Source organism: Suncus etruscus, chromosome 3, assembly GCF_024139225.1.
Source record: "Suncus etruscus isolate mSunEtr1 chromosome 3, mSunEtr1.pri.cur, whole genome shotgun sequence".
NCBI lineage: Eukaryota > Metazoa > Chordata > Mammalia > Eulipotyphla > Soricidae > Suncus > Suncus etruscus.
The window spans coordinates 149,231,303-149,251,350 of NC_064850.1; the positions used below are offsets into that span (position 1 = coordinate 149,231,303).

The window sequence follows — 20,048 nt, forward strand, 5'->3', positions numbered from 1 at the left end:
TGAGTACTTTCTAGTTCTATTAGCTGTGTCATTAAGCTACTCAGGTAAGCTCCTTCTTCCTTCCTGATGTGTGCTTGCAAAGCTATAAATTTTCCTCTCAGTACTGCTTTTGCTGTGTCCCATAAGTTCTGATAGTTTGTGTCTTTATTGTCATTTGTTTCCAGGAACCTTTTGATTTCCTTCTTGATTTCATCTCGGACCCACTGGTTATTGAGTATGAGGCTGTTTAAATTCCAGGTGTTAAAGTTTTTCTTCTGAGTCCCTTTGGAATTCACAAATAATTTCAGAGCCTTGTGGTCAGCGAAGGTAGTCTGCAAAATTTCTATCCTCTTGATATTATGGAGGTATGTTTTATGTGCCAGCATGTAGTCTATCCTGGAGAATGTCCCATGTACATTGAAGAAGAATGTGTATCCAGGTTTCTGGGGATGGAGTGTCCTATATATATCCACTAGGCCTCTTTCTTCCATTTCTCTCCTCAGGTCTAGTATATTCTTGTTGGGTTTCAGTCTGGTTGACCTATCCAGTGTTGACAAAGCAGTGTTGAGGTCCCCCACAATTATTGTGTTGTTATTGATATTGTTTTTCAGATTTGTCAACAGTTGTTTTAAATATTTTGCTGGCCCCTCATTTGGTGCATATATGTTTAGGAGAGTGAATTCTTCCTGCTCTACATCCCCCTTGATTAATATACAATATCCATCTTTGTCCCTTACAACCTTCCTGAGTATAAAGTTTGCATTATCTGATATTAGTATGGCCACTCCAGCTTTTTTATGGGTGTTGTTTGCTTGGATAACTTTTCTCCAGCCTTTTATTTTGAGTCTATGTTTGTTCTGACTATTCAGGTGCGTTTCTTGTAGGCAGCAGAAGGTTGGATTGAGTTTTTTGATCCATTTAGCCACTCTGTGTCTCTTAACTGGTGCATTTAGTCCATTGACGTTGAGAGAAAGAATTGTCCTGGGATTTAATGCCATCTTTATATCGAAATTTGGTGTGTCTTTTGGTCAGTCTTGTCTTAGATTAGGTCTTTCAGTTTTTCTCTTAAGACTGGTTTTGAGTCTGTGAAGTTTCTGAGCTGTTTTTTGTCTGTGAAACCATGTATTCTTCCGTCAAACCGGAAAGTGAGTTTTGCTGGGTACAGTATTCTAGGTGAAGCATTCATTTCATTCAGTCTTGTCACAATATCCCACCACTGCTTTCTGGCATTTAGTGTTTCTGGTGACAGGTCTGCTGTAAATCTCAAGGATGCTTGCTTGAATGTAATTTCCCCTTTTGATCTTGCTGTTTTCAGAATTCTGTCTCTATCTGTGGGATTTGTCATTGTGACTAGGATGTGTCTTGGGGTGATTTTTCTGGGGTCTCTTTTGGTTGGTACTCTTCGAGCATGCAGGATTTGATCACAGATATTTTTTAGCTCTGGGAGTTTCTCTTTAATGTGTTCTTGACCGTTGATTCTTCCTGGAAATTTTCTTCCTGGGTCTCTGGGACTCCAATGATTCTTAAGTTGTTTCTGTTGATCTTATCATAGACCTCTATTTTCATCTGTTCCCATTCTTTGACTAATTTTTCTATTGTCTGTTCATTTGTTTTAAGTTTTTTTTCCAATCTCTCCTGTTGTATGGAATTGTTATGTATCTCATCTTCCACAGCACCAAGTCTATTCTCAGCTTCTGATACCCTGTCCCAGAGCTTATCCATTTTGTCATTCACTTCGTTTACTGATTTTTTCAGGCCTGTTATTTGACATGTTATTTCAGTTTGGAGTTTTGTGATTTCTGTCTTCATATTTTCTTGATTCTTATTAGTGTTCTGTTCTATTCTATTCATGGTTTCTTTGAGTTCTTTGAGTATATTCCATATTGCTACTCTAAAGTCCTTATCTGAGAGATTGATTAGTTGGTTGGTCGTTAACTGGTCATCAGAATTGTCATTTCATTCTCTATGTCTGATGCTGGCCTGCGTTGTTTCCCCATTGTCACACTTGTATTGTGGGTTTTTCTACGTGTTGTGGTGGTATTCATTGGTTATATGATGCAGGCAACACACTTCTCTGGCTCCGCCCTTTCTGGATGGGCCGACTTGCCTCCAAGGTAGGGGAGTCCTCCGTGGATGAAGCCTCACACAGGATCAAATCTTAGGCCCAAGCACGCAGCAGAGAAGACAGTCTGGAGAGAAATTCTTGCTTCTGTGATCCAGCACAGTTCTTATTGTGGTTTTTTTCTTCTTGTGATGGTGTTCTTTTTTTAGAAAGAGCGCACGGCTGCGTAGCGAAGTGGAGCTAAGTGCCTTCTGGAGCCTCTTTTCAGCCCACTCTCAGGAGGTTCACGCAACAGGATAGCAGAGAGACACACACAGGCAGCACTCACAGTTTTTCACAGTCGGGCCCCACTGGTCAGGCCTAGTTTTCACTCGCTCGCTGGGCAGCTTCAGAATGCTGTATTTTTGGGGTTCACTTCCCAGGACTCTGAGGAGAGTCACTGGCTCGCTGGGTAGCTTCCAAATGTAGTTTCTTTGGGGTTCGCTTCCCAGGGCTCTGAGGAGAGCTTCCAGAGTTCAGGAAAGACAGAGAAGGGTAGGACAGGGCTCCCTTCCGGTGCTCAGTTTCCTCAGAAGAAGCACAGCCGGGTGGAGACTCTGCAGGTAGAGCAATCAGCACTCTGCCTGGAAACCCCCACCTGCAGCCATTTCTCACTCACTCACTGGCTCGCTGGGTAGCTCCCGAATGTAGTTTCTTTGGGGTTCGCTTCCCAGGGCTCTGAGGAGAGCTTCCAGAGTTCAGGAAAGACAGAGAAGAGTAGGACAGGGCTCCCTTCAGGTGCTCAGTTTCTGGTTCGCTGGGTAGCTTCCAAATGTAGTTTCTTTGGGGTTCGCTTCCCAGGGCTCTGAGGAGAGCTTCCAGAGTTCAGGAAAGACAGAGAAGGGTAGGACAGGGCTCCCTTCCGGTGCTCAGTTCCTCAGAAGAAACACAGCCCGGTGGAGACTCTGCAGGTAGAGCAATCAGCACTCTGCCTGAAAACCCCCACATGCAGCCATTTCTCACTCACTCACTGGCTCGCTGGGTAGCTCCCGAATGTAGTTTCTTTGGGGTTCGCTTCCCAGGGCTCTGAGGAGAGCTTCCAGAGTTCAGGAAAGACAGAGAAGAGTAGGACAGGGATCCCTTCCGGTGCTCAGTTTCCTCAGAAGAAGCACAGCCCGGTGGAGACTCTGCAGGTAGAGCAATCAGCACTCTGCCTGGAAACCCCCACATGCAGCCATTTCTCACTCACTCACTGGCCTCTTGTGTATCTTTAAATACTAGATCACTCTGTATCTATCACTTTCCTCCTGATTCATTTCATTCAGAACTATGTCCTCTACTTCTATGCACTAGCAAATTGCATTTGTCTCTTATTGCAGCTGTATAATAATCTAATATGTATATATACCACAATTTCTTCATCCATTCATTTGTAGTTGGACATATCAGGTTGTTTCCATGTCTTGACTATTGTACTGTGCTACATAATGACCTTAGGGTGCATGTATCCATTCAAGTTAATGCTTTTGTATTTCAGGGTTAGATGCCAAAGAACAGTATTGCTGGGTCATACAGAGTTCTATTCCTACTTTTTCTGAGAAATCTTTATATTGCTTTCCATAGAGGTTACCAGATGACATTCCTACCAGCAGTGAACGAGGGTTCTTTTCTCATCACAATCCTGCCAATATGGGCTGTTTTCAGACTTTTTAATATGTTCCATTTCACTGGTGTGATATATCAATCATTGACTGCTTTGTTCTTATTTTTTATTTTTATTCTTTCCCATAATCTCCAGCATTGTTCCTAATCATTTTTAACTTATCTTCACAGACTTCTTTCCCTGTTTCTCTGGGGGTGATAACTCCTTGGACTTCCCATCAAACCCTTTCTCTTTCCTATCTGGGGTCAAGTTTAACAGCTCTAGAACCCCTGATGCCTTATTATTATATTTTTTATAAACTTTTATGACAGCTGGTGAACTTAGTTGAAATTAGGGCTGTTCCCGCCTGTGTGAAACTGGTGGAACATACAAATTTCTTTCCTCCTTGTGGCCAGGAGCATGTGATGAGATGGAAACACCCCAATGATGGGGGGGTCCCAGTCATAATGTTTGGCACTTTTTGATAAATTCTTACTCTTACTCTTTCCCCATCATTTCCACAGCAGCAATTTTACTGTCTCGTAATAAAAAAGACACAAAGCTACGATTAAACCTTACTGTTTTTTTTTCTCTGAAGAAGGGATTGAGAACCAACAGGATTCAGTGAGTTGACAAAACGTAGTTTCTGGGAGGTGGGAGTTCACTGTGAGCTTCTTCAACTTCTGCTTTTTGGATGACCTAGCACTTTCCCCTGGTTCATCTCAGGAAGGTTCTTTCATTTTGGTTACCATTAGTGACTTTCACATTTTAATTTTGAGTCGAATTTTTAGGGGACTAGGGTAAGAGAGGGCTCTTTCTTTGTCAAGTAGAATATTAGTAGAATATTGATACTCCTGAATTTTTCACCACTTTGTAAAAGCTTATATAAAATAGGGTACACTAAATAAGTGAATGAAAAAGTAGATAAAAGAATATTTCTTGGTAATAAAAAGGGACCAATATACAGATATAAACATTGAAAACATAATAAATAAAATAAGTAATTCATAGAGGATACATGTCATATGATTCATTTTATATAAAGTATTCAGAATAGGCATATCTGTAGAAACAAAACAGTTTTGTTTTATTTTTCTAAGTATGTGTATGTTTGTTCGTAGACTCTGTTAGTAGAGAGTACCTACTATTGGATTCAAGATTTTTCTTGTAGTTAAAATAAAATCCTAGTTTTCCATGCTCAATAGTAAATGCCTTTAGGAACATACTTAAAACAATTGAACTGTATATACTTTAAATGGATAAATTGTGAAACATGGAAAATGTATTAAAAACATTAAAATAATTAAACTTTAAAGAATGAAAAAATATATTGGCATTAAAATTCTCTTGATGGAATTACTTTTTTTTATTAAGGATAATAACTTACACTACTTTCCAGTGAGGTAGTTACATTTTTAAGGAATAGCTTTTTAGGCAAATACATAGCTGGATATTGAGCATTGAGTTTCCCATTATTTTTAATTCAGTGCTTAGGATCATGTTCAGAAATAAAAGACACAAAATAATTCCTGCCTTGAAGGAGAAATGATGGACTAAAAGTCGCCTCTCCACAGAAGGCATAGGGCACAGGACCTATGCGTGATTTCTGACTCCAGACTGGTAGTCTGACCACAAGCATGTGGCAAGATTCACAACCTAGCCTTGGGTCTTCAGTACTTATCTCTTTTTGGTGCAAAACATGCCTGATGATCCCGCAAAAAAGAAAACATATAATTTGTAGGTGAAAGTTTACTTTGATCTCATGACTGAGTTGGAGAGAGAAGACAGCAAAAGCAAGCTATTTCTCCTGTGATAGTCTCTGGCATCTTAGCATATAGATGCATATCGCATATCATGCTTTTCACTGAGATAAGCAACTCCTTTCATAATTTTCTAAGAACTACTTGTCTATTAAAATTTGTTTTAAAAAACAAGGTTTTTAATTTTATTCTTATATGGTATATCTATTAAAATGACTATAACAATTAAATTTTGTTTGTGTGACTTACTCTGTTGAATCACAGCTGACAATACTCCTGACAAGGTTCAGGGAACCATGTTTGGTGAAGGGAATAAAGCGTGGGTTGGCCACATGCAAGGCAAACACCCTACCCACTTTATTGTCACTCCAGCCCAAGTTTATGTGACTTTTATCTCTATTAAAATTTTTTTATTATAATAACATGACTTACCAAGTTCTAAATATAGTCCTTGCAGGCATTAAATGTTCAGACACCAATTCCATCCAGTTTCCCACCCTAGCCTTCCCCTTTGTAGGCTCAAAAATTTTACTTCATATTGTTTGTTATATACAAAGAAAAATCAATAAGGATCAATTTAAAATAATTGTTATATTGATCGATGATGTTACTAAAGCCATAGTCTAAAGATTTACTGTGCTGTAGTTGGTGCTCATTGTGCCTTCTGTGCCATAGTGAGCTTCCATGCAACTTTTCTATCAAATTTGCTATGATCCTACTGTGCTCGATTTTATTATGAAATTTTGGGGTGTTGTACAACCACTGATAGTCATAGAGTCTAGGATCTATAGATCTAAAATATGTTAGTGGCTTGGTAGTTTGATAAGGTTAAGTTGTGAAGCTGAGCCATTTTTGTAGAAGGATGTTGTGTCTGGGGCTAGACTTTTGTGGCTTCAAACAGAAGGTGGAACTCTGCCTACCTTCATTCTGAGAAGGCCCCATAGTTTTCAGCCTGTATCAGATGACTTGAAATGGATTGATGGCCATTATTTTCTTTGAGAGCTTATTAGAAGACCTGGGTAATTTTTTTCCCCAGGAAGAACTTTTATCTCTACTCAAAACAATTTGTATATAAGTACAAGTGATATTGTATTAATTGGAGCTCTCTCCTTTTTGAGCTAACCAAATTTTCTTATTTCAGTAGCCAGAGTCAAATTTATTTTTACTTAGATCCCAAGCCATTCTAAAAGCTATATGTCACACATATTTTTAATTTAAAGAAATAAAGATAAAGCTTTTGGGGCCAGGGAGATATTACAGGGTTAGGGTGAATGCATAGCATGTATATAATTCTGGCACAATTCCCAGCATCACATGGTCCTGCGCATAGACCTGGAGACTCTGAGCATCACTGAAGGTCTTTGATATCACAGGATTCTAGCAGCATTACATTCCTGGGCTTTTATAGCAGGGAGAAGTAGACCTGGGTTCCATTTATTACATTGAACTACTGTCCTGCTTGACCAAGAATCAGCAGGAATTTCCCTACACAACCCCATTCATGCTAATACATTTACACAAAAACATGCTCTGTTTTCATGAAGTGACATTTGCTTAAATATGAATGTATATGAGGAGTATTATGGTGATTGAAATGAGTCAGAGAAAGGGGGATAAACAGAATAATCACACTCATTTGTGGGATATAAAAAGCAGCCCTTAGTATTGTTGCAAGTCAGCCCCTGAAGAGGTTGACTGATGGAGGGATGGAGGATGAGGTCTTTCCCCTCCAGCTCGGAGCACGCGTCTGCCACCCAGTTCAGCCGGCGGTTCTGAGGTGAAGCGGCGGGTAAACAGCTCAGAGACAGTCAGGCTTGTGGAAATATTAGCTTTATTCGGTGGACAAGACTGAAGTCCAAAGCCTCAGCATCAGTTCCAGCCAAAAAGCCCCTCTCTTTCCACAGACCCTTGTTTTTATCCCGCAGAATCAGGTACCACCCAATGGTGGGATCAGATACCACCCAATGGTGGAAGCAGAATCAGGTACCACCCTAGGGTGGGGGCAGAATGCCAGGTCACCCTAGGGTAGGGCACAATCACCGATCAGGGTAGGGTCAGTAACATAATAATCCCATAAAATGTTTACATACACAACAAGTATTATTTTTGAGTATTTTACTGTATTGGTGATTTTATGATTCTTTTGGAAGAAATGCCTCTAGATTCTCCGCTCACTTTTCCACTGATTCACTTATTATTGGGTTGGAAGAGTTCTTTACATATATTGAGTATACATTTTCTGTTTTTATATATTGAATATACATTTTATGCTATATATTGTATCTACAAAGAGCTTCTTCCATTTGACTTTCTTCATAGTAGCATTTGAAGAACAAAAGATTTTCATTTCCATTCTTATCCAGATTTGGCTTTTGTTGCTTATGCAAGAGAAAAATAGCAAACATTGTTTTAATTTTTATATTTATGTTTCAGGTTCATTTGGAGTTAACTCATGTATGAGGCAGAAGTCCATCTATAGGTTTTTGAGTATTATAAACAGTGGACTTATTAGTAAACTCAGTGGATTCATATTTGAGTGAGTACTTAACCAAAATACTTACCAAAGGCAGAGATGGAAAAAAAACGTTTATTTCTCACAGTGAGTAATAGAAATATGGAGAACTAGAATTTCAAAATGTTGAATTTACAAACTATGATGGGGGTGCCTTATGGGTTTCTGGATTTTTTTAGCACTTGGTTATTAGTTTGCTCCTTGGGAATTGTCTTTATTTTGTGCTCACGAAAGGGTCAGACAAATATACTATATGTTGAGAAAATAGCAAGTAAGTTTCTTTCTGTGCATAGATATTGAACAAATCTTGATCATCCTAAATTATTCTCTGGGTTCTGCTAGTTCTCCATGTGTAGAGATTGGATTATTAGTAGAAATATGTATACAGACAAGAAATTCTATGCAGCTATAAGTAAAAAATGAAATCTTGCAGTTTGCTATGACATAGATGGAACTGTGGGTATATTAAGCAGAATAAGTCAGAGGGAGAATAAATACTATCTATGCTCAAAGGGAGAATAAATACTATCTATGCTCATTAATCTGTATATAGAAATATAAAACCAGTGAATAGACAGTAACAAGTAATAACAAGGCCTTAGATTAAAAAACTCAGTTTATTGAGCAATGAGGAGAGTGATGGCAGAAGGAAATGAATAGTGGACTAAAGTTGATTTAAGGTCAATCTTAGAGGATCATAGGCACTTTGGTAGTGGTGGGATGCAGTTACTATGTACATAAACATCCTAAATATTAATTTTATTTTACCACATTACTAAAATATAATTTTTGAAACCTTTCATAATTAAAAAAAATCTACACTAGTGCAGCTGTGGTGATATATTACAATGAAGCCTATTAGATAGTCACTTTGAACTGTTCATCAAGTCCAGTCACAAAGAATAAAACAAATGTTGTTTCTTATTCAGGTAGCAAGTTAACCTCCACAGCTCTAAAGAGGACGACTGGGCATCTATTGAGTACAATATTCACTTTATCCCAGGCTCCCTGGATCCCAAGATATATGCCCTTGTTTGCATTAACAGATGTCAGATATGAAGACATCCAAGAAATAAATAAATTTAGCTAGAGAGTTGATAGTCCTAGGAGAAGGGAGGCAAACTCTTAAATTCTAAATTACCAGAATACTGGCACCCACTGGGCATATCCTGCTGATGGGGGTTCTGTATTCACCCTTTTGTACTGTCACCTCTCCTGAAGAAGACAATACACATAAATTTTACATTACTCTTTATATTTACACTTACTTTACATTAACTCTTCCCTTTACACCTCTCATTTTTAAATGTAAAGACCCACTTAGGCTTGATTAGCATTAGATAGTTATTTGCCTGTTACCTGCCCTGTTGATTGTCCCTGAACAATAAATATTGTATGCGGAGGACAATTAGAGCTCTCAGTCCATGAGGTTGAGAGCCCCCTGACTTCATGTTTTTTTTTTCTCTTATATTTTTCTTGCTTTCTTAATGTTTGGGGCACCCTTGATTTAGGACTGTTAACCTGGGCCTGGACTCCAGCAAACAGATATATTAAAATAGTTACCATGTAACTAATGCATTAAGAATTAATAGTAACAATAAGAACAAAGACTATGTATTTATATAGCTGTGGCCATAAATTGATAGTCAATCAGTAGGCATATTTACTGTATAGCATTAAAGTCAGGGTAATCTCCAATTCTGTTCAAGGATGTTTTCTTATTGGGCAAACATTTAACATTTGCAGCTCTTGTTATTTAAGTTAAACTAAATTTCCTTAACCCAGTGGACCATGTGACTTTAGAGGTTTTGTTTGAGAATAATTTCCCAGTACTATACAGTAAAGTCTCCAATTCTTGAGGCCTGCACCAACTGGATGAGCCATAACTATTTCTATCTGAGAAAAATCACTGAGACTTACATTCAAGGAAACCAAAAGACTGTAGAGAACAAAGATACTTTCTCTTGAAAAGTTAAGAGTGGTATCACTCACTCTGAGACTCATTACAAACACAGAAGTTTGTAAAAAATTAAGACATTATATGTATAAGAGATTCACTTACTAATATTAAAGCAACTGCTAGAGCAGGGGACAGTTGGATCACTGAGATAAAGGACTGGAGCAGAGATAAAGGACTGGTAAGTTCTATTTTTATATTATTTTCTTTGCCCTTTTCTTACAAGGAGGTGTGCATGAATGTAGCACTCCTCCATTATCTCACTGGATTCTCTCCATGTGTAGTTAAGGCATTTCCATATTATTTTGTTCAGTTTCCATATTCTCCAAAAGCCATGCAAATACCTACAGCATATACTCCAATGGAGGATGCCCTGGATCACTTGCCTCTGGAGGTTAAGTTGATTTGAGTCATGGATTCCATGTGATTGTAACAACCAGACACAGTTCTTGTCAGGCTACCAAACCCAGATCACTGCTCTGAACAAAGGCTGAAAACACAAGACTAGTCTTCCTGTGAAATAGGTCTATTTAGTTTTTCAGGAGTTTCATTCTAAAAACAGATTTCAGATTAACCAAAGATCCAAAAGCTATATAGGAGTTCTTAGAGAGGGCTGGAGTGATAGTACAGTAAGTAGGGTGCTTGTGAGGCACATACTGATTCAAGTTTGATTCTCTACACTACTTATAGTCCCCTGAACCCCTCTAGGTATGATATTTGAGTGCAGAGCCAGGAGTATGCCCTGAGCCCCGCAGGGTATGACCCAATGAGACTGTTGGTAGAGAAACACTATCTTGAAGTCTCCTTGCTCTCAGTACAGTTTACCAGTGTTTCAAAGAAAGGTTTATGCACTTGTCCACAAGTCTTATATGAAAAGTTGCACAGGGGACACAATTATCATCAATCTACTAGTCCAAAGTCCAGCAAGTTTTCTAATTATGGCCAACAGATCTATATATTTACATCTTTTAAAAGCTTTAACCTGTGATGTTGTATAAAATATGCCTCCAATTTTGTGCTGAGAACCTTCACTTTGGAATTTGATTGGTATTGGCATATACTCACCAGTGGGGACCAAGAAAGAATAAATGGAGCTTATTATACAAATATGAATGTTCCTGGGACCCATAGGAAAAGATACATATTGAGTTCACTGCTTTAAGGGAGTGGGAACAGTTTTTTTCTGAGACAGAGGAAAATTATAGTCAAGTAAAATGAAAAAAAAAAAAGGAGTATATTCTGAATTAAATAATGAAACAAAGCTTCAGGAAAATAATTTAATAAAACAGATATCTACCTGAGGGAGGAAGTATGGTATTCCAATTAGTCCCTGAGCTGTCTGGATGATTTGCCATGAAATAACTTCTTAATCTCTGTACCTCTTCTGCTCAGGTCAGAAAGAGTTCAATAGTGAGCTTTCCCAGATCCTAGGAGCACTGAATTCATGCTTTGACTACCTACACCTTGGATTCTACCCTGAGTGCCCAAGAAGCACCAGAAACAATAAAGAAATACAGACTGGAGCCACAACAAATTCTAGAAGTCCAGAAAAGTACTTAGGTATATAAGTACTTTCTATACTGATCAAGGATTGCTTCCAATCAGTAATTCTTTTGATGTTAGCATAACTAAGAAAATTAATTTGAATAAATAAGCTGAAAGAAAATTTATGTTAAAAAAAATCTCATTTAAACTGAATTGATGGGTCTAAAGACTACAGTAATAAGATTCAATAGCAGAATGGAAAACACTGGAAATAGACTCAGTGACCCAGCAGACAAAATATATGACACTAACAGTAAATAAAAGTTAATAGAAAATAAAAATTTTAAAGTGGAGAAAATTAAGGTATATATTAGATAATAGCAAATGGAACAACCTATGATATTTGAAACTTCAAAAGGAGAAAAAAAGAGTAAGAAAAGAGTGGCTGGTGGAAGAAATAATAGCTGATAACTTACATAGCCTGAGAAAGAAGACTTGTGCTTTGATTCAGGAGCTCGAAGAATGCTCAAAGAATGCCAAAAATTCCAAACAGAACATCAGGACACATCAGAGTTAAAATGACAAGACCAAAGAGAGATAAACTTAAAACAGCTAGAAAGAAGCAAAATCTAAAATATAAGAGATAACTAAAATCACATCATATTTCTCAAAATTGTAAGAAGATAATGGATTATATTAAAATACTTAATAACTAAGAATATGCTAATACTGATCTAAATACTAAATACTAGTCTAAAACCAAGAATTTGCTATCTTACATGATTATCACTCAGAATTGAGGGAGTGATCAGAAGCCTCTATTTAAAAACCTTAACCAACTCTGCAAGGAATCCTTATATACCTTCTATAAAAAAATATAGACTGGCAAAAACGACCATAATATCCATAGAAAATGGCAATAAACTCTTTATATAAATAATATATCTAAATGCCAATGAAGTGAGCATTCCTATCAAAAGGAACTGAGAGGATGGGTGAATCAGGAAACAAAATCTAAAGATCTGTTGTTTATAATATACACAATTGAATACTCATGATAAATATAGAAGCTAATATCAGGTTAAAAAAGACAAAAATAGCCATACTGTATCAAATCAAATAACATTTAATCGACCAAATAGCCTAAGCTAAACAAACTAGTAAGAGATAGGGTTAACCATAATATATTGGCTATGGGATCAGAATCTCTGGTTCTTAAATGGTATCAACATATATGTACCAAATTAAAGGCAAAATAGTTCACAAAGCAGCTATCAATAGACCTGAAAAGACAACATAATAACAGTGGGTGACTTTAACTCCCTACTCTAATTTTTGGATAAATCAACCAGACAGGACATAATAAGAAAGCAAGAACTCTGGATAAGACACTGGATCAGTTGAGATGAGATAAATAAATGTATACAGAACCCTTCAGGTACCAAAATCAAAATACACATTCTTTTTCAGTGCACATGGAACATTCTCTAGAATAGATCAAATACTATCACAATTAAAATGTCCATAATAAAATTCAAATATCACAAAATGATTAAATGAAGAAATAATAATAATAATAATGATTGCAAAATGCAATAAAGGTAGAAAATAACCATAAGACAACATTTAGGAAACATTTAGTAACAATAACATCCTGCAAAATAACTACAGGGTAAAACTGTAAATCAAAAATTAAACATAAATATGCCCCTATATGAATGGGGATGAAGACATAAACTATCAGAAACTATGGAATACAGCAAAATAAGCAATACAGACTCGCATAGGAAATAGTAAAATAATAGTCCAAATAAATAACCTAATCTTACAGTCTGAGGAACAAAATATAAATTACAAAATAAATAGAATAAAAAATTAAGTTTTGTGCAAAAATAAATAATATAGAAGATAATGAAACAGTACAATGAGTCCATGAAACCAGGATCTGGTTTCTCAAAGACCAAACAAGACCAAGGATGAAGAGATTGTATACAGTGTAGCAGGGACACAGGGAAGATATATGGGATTTCTGTGAGAGAGAACCCAGGTCTATTGAGGGAAAGAACTCAAATAAAGAAAAAAGAAAGAGAAAGAATAAGAGAGGAAGACAAGACAGAAAGAAATAAAGAAAGAAAGAAAGAAAGAAAGAAAGGAAGGAAGGAAGGAAGGAAGGAAGGAAGGAAGGAAGGAAGAAAGAAAGAATGAAAGAAAGAAAGAAAAAGAAAAAGAAAAAAGAAAGAAGAAAGAAAAAGAAAGAAGAAAGAAAAAGAAAGAAAAAAGAAAGAAAAGAAAGAAAGAAAGAAAGAAAGAAAAAGAAAGAAAGAAAGAAAGAAAGAAAGAAAGAAAGAAAGAAAGAAAGAAAGAAAGAAAGAAAGAAAGAAAGAAAGAAAGAAAGAAAGAAAGAAAGAAAGAAAGAAAGAAAGAAAGAAAGAAAGAAAGAAAGAAAGAAAGAAAGAAAAGATGTGGGAGAGAAATAGTGGGAGGAAAGTAGGAGAACAAAGGGGGAAGGAAGGAAGGAAGGAAGGAAGGAAGGAAGGAAGGAAGGAAGGAAGGAAAGAAGGAAGGAAGGGAGGGAGGGCCAGAAAGATAATATAATGAGTAGGACATTTACCTTATATGCAGCCAACCCAAGTTAATTAGCCAGTACTACATATGATCTTCTAAGCCTCATCTCTGAGCATCTAGGAGTTAGACCCAAGCACTGCCAAGTGTGTCCAGAAACCCAGGGGACATGTGTGTCCCCTCCCCCCTCCAAAAGAAAAAAAGAAAAAAGGAAACTTAAGTAAAACAATAAACGGAACTACAAAAGCTTACTTACACTAGAGATAAAAATTCAAATAAATTGGGGCCGGAGCCATAGAGCAGCTGTAGTGCCTTGTACAAGGCTGACTCAGAAAGCAGGACCTCTGTTCGATCCCCAGCAACCCCTAAGGCCCCCAAGCCAGGAGTAATTTCTTTCTTTTTTTTTTTTTTTGTTTTTGTTTTTGTTTTTGGGTCACACCAGGCTGTGCTCAGGGTTACTCCTGGCTGTCTGCTCAGAAATAGCTCCTGGCAGGCACGGAGGACCATATGGGACACCGAGATTCGAACCAACCACCTTTGGTCCTGGATCTGCTGCTTGCAAGACAAACACCGCTGTGTTATCTCTCTGGGCCCCAGGAGCGATTTCTGAGCTCATAGCCAGGAATAATCCCTAAGCGTCACCGGGTATGGCCCAAAAACAGACAAACAAACAAAAATTCAAATAAATTAAACTAGAGATAAAAAAACAATTAAAATGATCATGTTAGACATACAAAAGATTATAAGAGGTTACTATTAACAGCTCTATGCCACTAAGCAAGAGAACCTAGATTAAATGAATACATTCTTAGAATCAAATTCCTCCAAGCATCTAATCAGAAGTAGAAAGACTGAATATTAGTAAGAATTGAAACGGTCATTAAAAATATTTCCAAGAACACAAGGCCTAATCCAGATGAGTTTGCTAGTAAGTGCTACGAAACTTTCGAAGATTTACTACTGATGCTTTCTAGGTTTTTAGAAAGTATTAAACAATGAAACAAACAAACAAAAAACAAACAAAATACCAAATCTAGAATCTTTTCAAAGAGCTTTTAAGCCAACAATCAATAAATATATACTTCCACTCTGCACACGTGGTGCTCCACAGAGTGAAGTTGTGACTGAGGTTTGGACCACATGCTGCGTGATCATTAAGAAGATGCATCCTCCTAGAAGCTTTCCAAATTCTTCGTGGCACAGAACATCCTATAAGCAAGAGACATCTGGCTTCAGCCAGCAAGTTGGGAGAGGGTCCATCTGCTAACTACAGTAATTGATTCCAAGTGTTATCAATTCTTTTTTTCTGGTAGGGTGGGAGATAACAGAAATCTTATTTTGCGTAGAGACTATATCATTTTAAATAGAGAAATTATCATTAAAAATAGAATTTTGAAGTACCAAGATTTATACTTCCCAAGCATACATACATCATACCAACACCATATCCATCACCAGAAATCCAGCTTCCTTCCATTTGTGCCCTGAAGCCCCTTCCAGGCATCTTTCTCCATGACATCTCAGTTTTGTAGACAAAAAGAAATGATCATTTTGGTTGAATTACTTCTTTTGTAAAATATCTACTTATCCTGGAGGGCTCAGGAGACCATATGGGATGCTAAGGACTGAACCTGGGTTGGTTGCATGCAGGCCAAATGCCTCATCATTGTACTATACTCTTCTGGCACCTATTTAGAATTTCTTTGGTCATAGGTTATGAAACAGTCAATCTCTTTTCTCCAACAGTTAGTGTAGTCAACAATTTCACAGTTAGTTTACTTCTAATCTATTCAACTTTCTCTTTAATGGTAATCGAATTTTATTAAATGTTGAATTGCAGAACACTTGTATCTATTCATGATCTTTTTCATTTTAAATTGAGGTACCATAATTTATAATACTTTAATTATACTTTTCATGCATACATCATTCTTATTTTATTTCTGGTCTTAAAACTTGGTTTTCTTCATCTGCCTCATATGCAGAGGCATTAACACTTAATTGCCATGCTTTTAATTTTGCTTTATTATAATACTCAGGATTTGAAAATTTCATTCTTGACAGCAAAAGCCCCTCTGTTCAACAACAGAGGATTTTTCACTTTTATGATCAACAGGCAGATAAAAAAAACATATGGATGATAAAATCTCTAATTCAGCTTCAGGAGACAAAAGGAAAGCAGCAGCGGGCCAAAGTTATGGTTATAGAATAGGAAGTGACATTCTCTTGTCTCCAAAGGCTGCAGTGACAGCTGAAAATGTTGAGTAGCCAGGGCATTGGAATCACTCGTGAACACCTCCTGGACTCAGCTCCTCCCTCCCTCCCTCCCTCCCTCCCTCCCTCCCTCCCTCCCTCCCTCCCTCTCTTCCTTCCTTCCTTCCTTCCTTCCTTCCTTCCTTCCTTCCTTCCTTCCTTCCTTCCTTCCTTCCTTCCTTCCTTCCTTCCTTCCTTCCTTCCTTCCTTCCTTCCTTCCTTCCTCCCTCCTTTCTTCCTCCCTTCCTTCCTTTTATCTTTTTTTTTTTTTTTTGGTTTTTGGGTCATACCCAGCTGCACTCAAGGGTTACTCCTGGCTCTACACTCAGAAATCGCTCCTGGCAGGCTCAGGGGACTATATGGGATGCGAGGATTTGAACCACCATCCTTCTGCATGAAAGGCAAACGTCTTACCTCCATGCTATCTCTCTGGCTCGCTCTTTCTTTCTTTCTTTCTTTCTTTCTTTCTTTCTTTCTTTCTTTCTTTCTTTCTTTCTTTCTTTCTTTCTTTCTTTCTTTCTTTCTTTCTTTCTTTCTTTCTTTCTTTCTTTCTTTCTTTTTTCTTTCTTTCTTTCTTTCTTTCTTTCTTTCTTTCTTTCTTTCTTTCTTTCTTTCTTTCTTTCTTTCTTTCTTTCTTTCTTTCTTTCTTTCTTTCTTTCTTTCTTTCTTTCTTTCTTTCTTTCTTTCTTTCTTTCTCTTTCTTTCTTTCTTTCTTTCTTTCTTTCTTTCTTTCTTTCTTCTTTCTTTCTTTCTTTCTTTCTTTCTTTCTTTTTCTTTCTTTCTTTCTCTCTCTCTCTCTTTTTCTTTCTTTCTTTCTTTCTTTCTTTCTTTCTTTCTTATCCTTTTTCCTTCCTTCCTTCCTTCCTTCCTTCCTTCCTTCCTTCCTTCCTTCCTTCCTTCCTTCCTTCCTTCCTTCCTTCCTTCCTTCCTTCCTTCCTTCCTTCCTTCCTTCCTTCCTTTTCTTTTTTTCCATTTGGTTTTTAGGCCACACATGTTCATGCTCAAGAGTTCCTCAGGTTTCTGCACTCAGAAATTACTTCTAGTCGTGTTCAGAGAACCATATAAGATGCTAGGCATTGAATCTCGATCAGCCATATGCAAGGTAAGCACCCTACACATTGTACTATCTCTCTGATCCCGTGAGACATTTTTATAAATAAGTAAAATAAAATTTAAATATAAAATATATATAAATCATAAAATATAAATTTTCATAAACAAATAAATAAAATAAAATATTCTGTCTCCAGAAATTTAAGTAAACCACAGACACCACATCTGTCAAACTTTTTTTTAATGGTAAAACTAGTCCTTATGATTTTAGAGTCCATAAAAATAAATAAACAGGGCTGGAGGGACAGCATAGTGGGTACTTGATAGCCATGTAGCCCACATATGTCAATTCCTGAAACACAGAGCACCACTAGGAGTGATCCCTAGGCCAAGAACCAGAGGAAGTATAGCAAAATATTGCCCTGAACATAAATATAACAAAGTAGAATGCGCATCAGAGACTGTGTGGTAGGAACATCATATCATTTTTGCCACATGACTCCCTCAAGAAAGTGCATTGATCTCTGACACAGATAGGCAGACTTTGGAGGAATTTTCCAGGTCAGTTCTCAACACAGTCATGGGTACACTGCACCAAGTCAAAGACCAGGCATAGTACAATCCATGGAAACTCTGTAGCCAGAAGTGAGGTTCTGCTTTTCAGAGAACCTTCCAGTCACTGCAGGCAGCTCATATGCTGAGTGAGTCACCTGATTTTAGTTAGGGATGAAAAATTCAACTCTATGCTGTACACTAAGAATCCTTGAAGCTGCCTCTCCTTACCAGCTGCCGGCTCTGATTTTCCTTGTCCTCCTGTAGGCTCTTTATTTATTTATTTATTTATTTATTTATTTATTTATTTATTTATTTATTTATTTTTTTTTTTTTTTTTGGTGTGTCTCCTGTCCTCCTGACCTCAGAAGTCAAAGATTTTTGCCTCAACTTATAGCAAAGTTAAATGTTTATTGAACTTTTATCTACTATTTCTATTTGTATTTGTTTTGGGGCCTCACCCAGTGATGCTCAGGGATCACTCCTGTGATCTATACAAGATGCTGGGAACTGAAGCTGGGCCAGCATCCTGACAGGCAAGCACCCTATCCACTGTACTAGTTCTCCTCACACTATTGCTGTTTAATATATACTAACAAAGGGAAAGAAGTAAAATATAACATGCAGACAGAATATGCTCTTTCCTTTCACTGAAGAGAGTGCTATGTAAACTTTTTCTTTATTCTTCTTTGAGCCTCACAAGCATTTCTTGGGGGCCGTTCCCTAGGCAATTGCTCCTTAAGGATAAAGATAACACAATGCAAGGCCAGTATGTGCCTTAGACTCTAAGCTTCCCACCAAGGGCATGACCCCCAAACCAGTAATAAATGAAAATTAAAAATTAAATTAAGGAAAAGAATCAGCAAGTGCGTAGGTCATTTGCCTTGCACACAGATGACCCAGTATCCCATATTCCCCCAAGCCTTACAGAAATAATTTCTGAGTGCAGAGTCAGGAGTAACCTCTGAGCATTGTCAAATATGGCCCACCCCCCAAAGAAATTAAATTAAAAGAGTATTGTGTGAAAGAAGAGAGGTTAGCAATCCCCTTGACAAGGATGGAAGAGGCTTCGGCCTGCAACACGCATAGGGTTAAGGCACTTCCACCTACTTTGTGGTATCTAACCAATGTTTTGGGGCCAGAACAAGGCATCTGTCTTGTGCGTGCTAGCCTAGGACAGACCACGGTTCGATCCCCAGCATCCTATATGGTTCCCCAAGCCAGGAGCAATTTCTAAGTGCATAGCCAGGAGTAACCACTGAACGTCACCAGGTATGGCCCAAACCCCCCCTCCCCCAACCAAAAAAAATCACAAGAAATTAAATAAAAATAAAAGTAAATGAGTGGTTTGTCAATGAAGGTTTGTTAAATATTTATGTAAGAATTCAGCTAATTCTTCCAGAAGGCCTTACAGCAGGAGTCTCAAACTTTATTTACCTGAGGGTCACAGGAGGCAAAGTTGGGGTGAGGCAGGGCCGCATAAGGGATTTTGCTTACCGAATATTCACAATAAAAAATCACATTAGTAAGAAAAAAATCGCAAAAAATCGCATTAAGGATTTTTGGCCAGCACGGGCGGGCAGCTGGCAGGCCTCCGCATGTGCCAGCGCCCTCTTGGCCCGGCTTAGGGTAGGGGGGCTCGGACATGGGTCACCCGACCCCCCTCTCCCCCTTTCCTCCGGATCTCCAGGTGGGTTTCTGGGAGGAGCTGATGGGGCACCCTGGGTTTTCCCCACTCCCTGGCCGGGTCCGGACCCTGGCCTAGGGTGGGGCTTAAATCCCTGTCCTTCGGGCTTGGGAGGGTCTCTCTCCCTTCCTGGAGCAGGATTTTTGGCCAGCACGGGCGGGCAGCTGGCAGGCCTCCGCATGTGCCAGCGGCCTCTTGGCCCGGCTTAGGGTAGGGGGGCTCGGACATGGGTCACCCGACCCCCCTCTCCCCCTTTCCTCCAGATCTCCAGGTGGGTTTCTGGAAGGAGCTGATGGGGCACCCTGGGTTTTCCCCACTCCTAGGCTGGCTACAGAGGTTGGCTAAGGGGGTGGAGATTGATCTGGGGGGTGGCAGATAGCTGGTTAGCTATACTCAGGCTGTCACTGGCAATTTCATACCAGTCTACATTTTGCACAACCTTGCGGGGGCGCTACTCCTCCCAACCATTAGTATCCCAGATTTACTCTTCTTAACTTCAGTAACACACAGTTCTATTCTCTGACCAAAGACATACAGTAGATCTAACAAATCCCAGAACTACTTA

General features: G+C 38.2%; 1 non-coding gene across 1 annotated transcript; it reads left to right on the top strand.

The window, feature by feature from the left end:
* Window positions 1-18,810: 18,810 nt before the first annotated feature.
* On the top strand, window positions 18,811-18,932 carry LOC126005322 (U6atac minor spliceosomal RNA). The gene has a single exon (XR_007494459.1). It is a non-coding gene; the product is annotated as a U6atac minor spliceosomal RNA (small nuclear RNA).
* Window positions 18,933-20,048: the final 1,116 nt, after the last annotated feature.